This window comes from Equus quagga, chromosome 17 (assembly GCF_021613505.1).
Source record: "Equus quagga isolate Etosha38 chromosome 17, UCLA_HA_Equagga_1.0, whole genome shotgun sequence".
In the NCBI taxonomy this organism is placed as follows: Eukaryota; Metazoa; Chordata; class Mammalia; order Perissodactyla; family Equidae; genus Equus; species Equus quagga.
Window position 1 is genome coordinate 19,154,194 of NC_060283.1, and position 8,155 is coordinate 19,162,348.

The 8,155-nt window shown below is 39.4% G+C and overlaps 1 pseudogene; it reads right to left on the reverse strand.

Annotated features, from left to right (window-relative positions):
- The window catches only part of LOC124228555 (receptor-type tyrosine-protein phosphatase eta-like), a 29,354-nt pseudogene extending 21,854 nt beyond the window's left edge, over positions 1 to 7,500 (reverse strand).
- Positions 7,501 to 8,155: the final 655 nt, after the last annotated feature.

Below are 8,155 nucleotides of genomic sequence, written 5' to 3' on the forward strand. Positions count from 1 at the left end.
TTCTTCACCTGTGTCATCTCATTTTGCGGCCCTCTTGACAATCCTTCTGGAACAGGTAGAGTTACTACTGTCCCATTTTGCAGATGAATCAACTGAGGCCTAGAGATGTAAAGTAATTTGCTAAAGATGTGACATGGCTGGTAAGTGACAAAGCAAAAATTGGATCCCAGGTTTTCTAAATCCCAGTCCAGGGAATTTTCTATACACACAACATGCTGAATGATCAATGGTAAATGGCATCAGTTTCCTCATCTTTAAAATGGGGTGTTATTTGTTTCTGCTTGAAGATCAATAGAGTTTTATTGAGGGCCAACATCAAACGGACATAAATGGAAAAATCTGTTTTAATATCCTGGGGGAGAATAATGTCATTACTTTAATGTTGCCAAATTTTAGAGCAGAAAAAGCACTAATAAGTCACGTAGTGCCTCTCCACACTCTCTACTGGAGGCCTGGAAAGGTAGCCTCCCCAGTTCATACCTTCTCCCACAGCTGCTGTTCCCTCCTCCCCTAGTCATAAATGCTCACACATGTTTTTCTCCTGCTACAGGCTGCCGTGATTATGGCTAAGAAAAGTATCAGCAATGGAAGCCACCCAAATACCAAAGATCAGAGTCTAGACCTGGTGGCTGGAGCCTGAGGCAGCAGAGGTGACTCAAAGCTTCAGGGATTTCTTTAGCCACTCCACGTGAAAGGTCAGAGGGTCATCAAGGTTCCTACATGACCAGGGAGGCTGATCCAATGAGACTACACCCCCCTCTAAATCAGTCTGAACACACTCGAATAGCTTGGTCTAAGGAAGGGAAGATGCAGCTGAAAAGAGGATAGAGAATAAGGTGATACAGGGGCATCACAGTGACAAAGGCGCCACCGTCAGAACTGCAAGCAGAAGTCCTCACAACTCTACAGACATTCCCTGGGTTCCTTTCTGAACGTCCTCAGTTAAACCCAGGGCTCTTCTCTTTATCACACTTTTCGCTTTGAGAAATAAGGATCAAGAAAGGTGAAAAGGCTGAGCATCCATTTTAACAATATCCTTTCCACCTTCTTCAGTGTAAAAGCCAAACTATGAACTACAAGCCTGGAAGTCATCCATGCCCTAACTCATTACCTCCTGGGTCTCACCACCTACTCCTCGCTCTCTTGTTCCCATGGATCCACTCCTGCCATCCTGGCCTCCTGCTCTGCCCTCAACAAAGCAGGCACTCTCCAGCCTCAGGGCCTTTGCACCGGCTGCACCTCTGCCTGTAACGCTCTTCACCCTGACATCCACATGGCTGGCTTTTTTACTTCCTTCAAGTCTTGGCTCAAAAGTCACCTTTTCTTTGAGGCCTTCCCTGGACACCATAGGTAAACATCTCATTCTCCCTTCCTTGTCTTTCTTGGCCTCTCTCTAGCAATAATCATCACCTGATAATTTATTCACCTTGTTTATTCTGTCTTCCCCACCAGAATAAAAGTCCCCGGAAGGCAGGGACTTGTCTGTGTCATTTGCAAGTGCCTGGTATTCAAGAGGTGCTCAATAAATATTTGTTGAATGAATAAATAATGAGGGCAACAAGAGAGCACTAATAAGCTAACAGGAGGTCTCAGAGAGCTCAGTGTCCGTTTTTGCACACCACACAAAACCTGATATACTAAGGATTGTGGAGGACCAGCCTGCAAGGTAAGCACCACACAGGAAGGAGTCCAAGAAGCACCTGGGGCTACTTACCTATACACAATGACTGCCAGCCAGGTACCAGTGACTCGGTGACATTCCCCACTTGTGTGAAGATCTCTACTGTGTATGATGAGCCAGGTATTAATCCAGTGACAGTTACATAAGTGACACCAATGACTGTGACTGTTGCGCAGCTGGAATTTCCATCCTTCCCAATAAGAAGGCGGTAGGTGTACCTGGGAGAGGCTTCCTCAAAGTTCTGTCAATTTAATGTTACTGCTATGGTGTTGGTACTTATTTCAATGTTAGACACAGTGCTGGGCCCTTGATTTAAAATAAAACAAAATAAAATAAAGCATGGATTAGCTCGAATCCCAGAACTATTTTATTTATTGCATCTAAAAAGAGCCTGAGTCTTTTGGGAAATGAATGAATAAAGCTAATATTTGTTGGCTCAAAAGATGGAAATATTCCCAAGAAGACATTCAGAAAATAACTATACAGATTAAATCTCAAAAGAATTCAAGTGTTTCAGGCTTATTTTCATATTTTGAGTTTACCTGAAATATATTTTCAAGATATAGTTTCCTGTTTGTTTTTCAAATCTGATTAATGAAAGGGAAAAATATACTAAAAAGAAACTATAAACTACCATCCCTACCACATATTTAGATCACATATGAGCAAAACACCCCCTCCCCTCTTGCATGCAGAGCTCCTCATTTGAGCAGTATCTTCCAATGCCAACATGACAAGGTGACCTCCTCTGGTCTAGATTCCCAAGGAATGAATGCAAGGTTAGGTTCTCCATGACTTATGGAATCACTTCCTGCTTCTCAAGACAATTCCAAGTGCACATGGCTCAGCACCAGTGCCCCATGAAAACAGCAGGACGTTTGCTGAGGCTGATGTTTTCAGCTTAAGCAGTTTCACATTCTACCTGGAGCCCAGAAACACCATGGGCTCTGACCGCATCATCTAACCAATGCTTAGTTCTCACCCTCCAAGTGAAAGTCAGGGAGACTACTCCCTTAGGTGGGCATCCTAAGACACTTACGTGTATACTGTTTGGTGAAGCTGTAGATCCCACGAACATGGTTCACTTCTGGAGAGATAGTGATGTTTTATAAGGTGCCTGGGATCAGGCCCCAGAGAGTGACTGCTCTGTGCAAACTGTTTGTCTTATTAGAGCCATGCTCAGATGGTATGAATAGATGGTAGGTGTACTCAGAAGTACTGTCCGTATTCTGCCACTCCAACACCATTTCGGTCATGGTGACGCAGATCACGCAGATATCAAATACTGCACTGGGGGCTGGTCAGAAGAAATGAGGAGAAAAGGAAGACTGTTCATGACCGTCATAACATCCAGCTTTATTTCAATCTGTCTGTCAAAAGAACTTGCTCTTTCACCATCAAACTCTCAAAGGAGTTCACAAAGGGCAAACCCCAAAACATAGGTGAGAAACAGACACGCTCAGTTCTTTCAAGACTTTTGGCTCTTCTGTAACACAGATGAACTTTCCAGTTCATTGTATCAGTTCTCTGGTCTTTTGCTTTTGTCATAAAAACACCCCCTTCTGGGGTCTTCTGGACTGGGAATCATGTTCAGTTCTTGTTCTAGTGTTGGTGACCAGACAAGTAGAGTTTGTCGAAATTCATCAAACTATGCATTTAGGATGTATGTGCTTTACAGTAAGTATATTATATCTCAATAAAATGTTTTTAATCAATGTTCTTTTCTCAAAAGAAAACATCTTCCTATAACATGGTCAGGCATACTGGAGAGAAGAACTGAAATGGGGAGTTGACATTTACTAAGTGGGAGCATTGGAGGGGGGAAGGGAAAAAAGACACACACCCTTCGATCCCAGAATTGGGAGTCAGAAGAGAAATCACCCACATGAGTGCCCTGGGGACTGTTATCTGACCGTCTCACCTGACACACTGAAGCAGTTGCAATACAAATGCACAATCGAGGCTGAGAAATAACAATATGCAGGGTCTCTCTACTGCCCTTGTTTTCAAAACTTTTGTCTCTTGACCCAGTAACCAAGGTCACTTCCAGTGAGAAGAAGTGGGTCATTGGGGGACAAAAGAAGGAAACATTTTCACCACAAAACCTTTTGCATTTGTTTTTAATTTTATACTACATGCATGTACTATCTATTCCAGAATCAATTTTTTCTTTTAAAATGAAATCTCCTAAAAGGGAGGTAGCTTCTAGAGTCTTCTTTCCCTACACCCAGATTCCTGATGTCAAAAGGATTCCACAGACAAAAAGCCAGGAAAGGCAGCCACTTTCTGTAAACATAAATAAACTACAAATAACTTAAATACTACAAAAGAAGAGAAGGGCTGTGTAAACTGTGATCTGGCTCCATGATGAAATATTCTGCAGCCACTAAAAATAGGAAGACCATACTAACTACGGGGGAGGCTATAGTATGCACTGAGAAAAAAAGTTCAAATACAAAATAAAATTATTTTCATAATAGTTACAATGGTGTAAACAAAACATATGACTGTGGACACAGAAAAGGAAGTTATTTGGGTTAGAAGAGTGAAGTTATTTTGTTTCCCTTGCCTCTTATGTGGCAAAATATACATAATAATATTTATCATTTTAACCATTTGTAAGTGTACAACTCCATGGCATTAAGTACATTCACAATGTCATGTAACCATCACCGTTATCTGTACCCAAACCATTTCATCACCCCCAACATAAACTCTGTTCCCATTAAACAACAACTCCCCATTCCTCCCTCCCCTAACCCCTGGAAACCTCTGTTCTACCTCCTGTCTCCATGAATTTGCTTATCTTAGGTTCCTCATATAAGTGGAAGCATACAATGTTTTTCCTCCTGTGTCTGTCTTATTTCACTCAGAATGGTCTTTTCAAGGCCCATCCATGTTGTACCATATATCAGAATTCCATTCCTTTTTATGGTTGAATTGGTTCCATTGTATGTAATATAGTACATTTTGTCTCTCCATCCATCTATTGCTGGACAATTGGTTGCTTCCACCTGTTTTCTATTGTGAATAATGCTGCTATCAACAGTGATGTACAGATAACTGTATGAGTCCCTCCTTTCAATTCTTTTGGAAATATTTATGTGCAGGAGTGGAATTTCTTGGTAATATGGTATTTGTTTCCCTTTTTCAAATTTGCCCTTAATGTTGTTACACTGACTTCCCCAATAATAATGAATGTTGTTCAGTAATTTAATGGTATTCCCTAGGAGTCTAGTGCCTTATTACAACTCTTCTTAACTTCCATTCAAAGGGACCAAACTATAGGCTGTAGTACAAAAGATATTTTCTCATCAAGAATAGTCCTAAATTACTTTGCAGCTGTGCCATAGCAAAGTGTCAGTCCACATTGTGGTTAGGACCTCAGTCTTCAAAGTCAGACAGAGGCCATTTTACTAACTGGGCCAGTTACTTAAACTTGCAGAACTCCCATCTCCAACTCTGGAAACTGGAGATGCTAACAATACCTACCTCATGAAGTTGTGTTAAAAATTTTAAAATATAAGATGAGAGACCAGCACATTATAGATCTCCAATAGATTATATTATTATTACATTTAGTTGGAGGCAATGGCAATACACACAATATCAAGAGTATCGCCACAGAGGGGATCCTCTTATCGTTATCAATAGTCTCCAAAAGAAAGAAGTAATATATTTTAATATTAAGACCCTGCTTTAACAGTCTAATCTAAAATTCAGACTTGAAAAGGAATTACTACATTTTATCTGACAGATGCATTTTAGTGGTTCCCTTTTTCTGCAAGCAGATCTTTTCAAGTAACTATCAATGCTTAACTCAACCAGCAGGGTTGAAGAAACCTACACAACGGGGATCTCAAAAAACCAACTGACTTCAATGCAGCTTAAGGAATCAGTCTCATTTTTTTATTCTTCCTCTCCTTATAAAGGATTTCAATCTTGCAATTAAAGATCAAGGAATACTGTATGCTTTCCAAGTTTTGTCAAAAAATGTATTTCAAATTTTATAAACATAATGAACACCAAATTATTTTCATGAAATACTTTTATCAATATCAATTAGCCTTATAGAAGTAACAAAACTATTGCATCACAATGTTGTTTTTGAAATATTGTAAATAATCTACCTGTCCAACAATAGGGGAACAGTTAAATAATTTACAATACATCCAGTCCAGAGATTCTTAAACTTCTGGGTCCCAGGACCCCTTTACCTCCTTAAAAATACTTAAGGTTCTCATCGATTTTTTAATGTAGCTTATATTTATGGAAGGAGAAATGTGAAATGAGGAAATTGTTAAAACATAAGAATACACAAGGAATATAATGGAATAATACTCAGCCGTAAAAAAGAGAAAATCGTCCCATTCACAACAACATGGATGGACCTTGAGGGTATTATGTTAAGCAAAATAAACCAGACAGAGAAAAACAAACACTGTATGTTTTCACTCATATGTGTAAGATAAACTAACACATAGACTAAGAGAACAAATTAGTGGTTACCAGAGGAGAAGGGGGTTGACGAGTGGGCATAACGGGTAAAGGGGCACATTTATATGGCGACTGACAAATAATAATGTACAACTGAAATTTCACAATGTTATAAACTATTATGACCTAAGTAAAATAAAAAATAAAATACTGAAATATATTAGCAACAATAAAATGTTTGAACCTGAAAGAAAGAATAAAGAATACACACGCATATGTACCATTAGCCGTCAGACTGATGATATCATCCCTTGTTCTTCAGCATCTGGAAAACTCTACTGTACACCCATGATGAGAGAAAGAGAGTGAAAAAGCCAAATAACATTTTAGTGTTATTATCATAATAATACCACACAGGCTCCTTGAAAGAACCTTGGGGACTCACAGAGCTCCCTGGATCACCCTTTGAAACCACTGATCTAAGCCAGGGGTCAGCAAACTTTTTCTATAGGGCCACAGAATAAATATTTTAGACTGTGTAGGCTATATATTCTTTGTTCCAACTACTCATTTCTAGCACAAAAGAAGCAATAGACAGTATATAAACAAGTAAACCTGGTTGTGTTCTAATAAAACTTTATTTATAAAAATAGGCAGTGGGCCAGATTTGGCCCAGGGGTCAATATTATCTGTTGACCTCTGATTTAGACAATGGAATGCCAGGCAAGCACTAAAATTATCCTGCAGAAATATTTATATTGACAGTGAAGAATATTCATAACAAACTGGTAAATGGAAAAAAGCAGATTATAAAACCGCATGTATAGGAGGACTTCAATGTTTGTAAAAGAAAATCAATCAATCAACATATATGTATATATATATATATATATATATATACACACACACACACACACGCACACACCTGTAAATATTATAAAATTGTAAAACATTAGACACCAAAATTTATCAGTGGTTACCTCTGGTTGATTGTTTACATGTGATTTTTTCTTTTTGTTTGTTTTATTTTATACAATAAATATGCATTACTGTTTTAATTTCTTTTAAATATTTTTCTTAGATAATATGTTAAACAGAAATACTTGGAAATCCTGACATCTATAAATTACACTGATTTTCTTTAAGAAATATCCTATTTGCTTACCAGTTATACTATAAAATGTCTAGGAATCCCCTTCAGTTCCATTTGGTCCTTGTGGAAATAGTTCAAAATAATACTTGATTCCAGGGTATAAGCCACCAATGACAGTACTCTGGTTGGTCGTTCTTTCCAGCTAAGGTGCTCCAGCTGAACCCCATGTGGTAAGCATCTTAAAGGAATCTGAGTTGTTGCTGCTTCAAGCTAAGCCACTCTCCCTCATGCTGACATCACCAAAAGTTGGGAACTAGAACAGGGGCTGAGGGAATAAAGTAGACAAATGGATTAAGAATCTATTTCTCCAGAAGACAAAGGTGACTGAACCTCAGAAAACATTTACCCTGAGATTAAATGCACACTTGGGACACCTGAGCTCTCCTTCTGTCTTCTTCGTATTATCTCCTACAACACCAGCCCCTCAGAAACTGGTATTTCTGGCCACTGAGAGGACACCTGGCTACAAAAGTGCAGAAACTGTGTGCTTAGGTTGTACAAAGTCATTCTCAGGAAATGAGAGGAGGTGTAAGGCCCCATAGGCAAGGGCTCAGTCTGAAGTAGGACTGGCTGCTGCTGGCTACTTTATCTTATATACATTACTAAACCTTCCAGAGCCTCCTTTTAGGGACGAGTAGTAGAAGCTGCTGTTGGCCCCCAAAATCCATTCCCCTCCTCTTTTTATTAGTCATACCCTCCCAGATTTTTAGCTGTGTACATGGCTGTTGGGTATAAAGACTATATTTCCCAGCCTCCTTTGCAGCTATTTTAGCCATGTGACTAAGTTCTAGCCAATGGCATATGAGCAGATGTACTGCATGACATCTAGGAAGCATCCTTAAAGCATGGAGCACTACCTTCTGCCCTTCCTCCTTCCTGTAGCT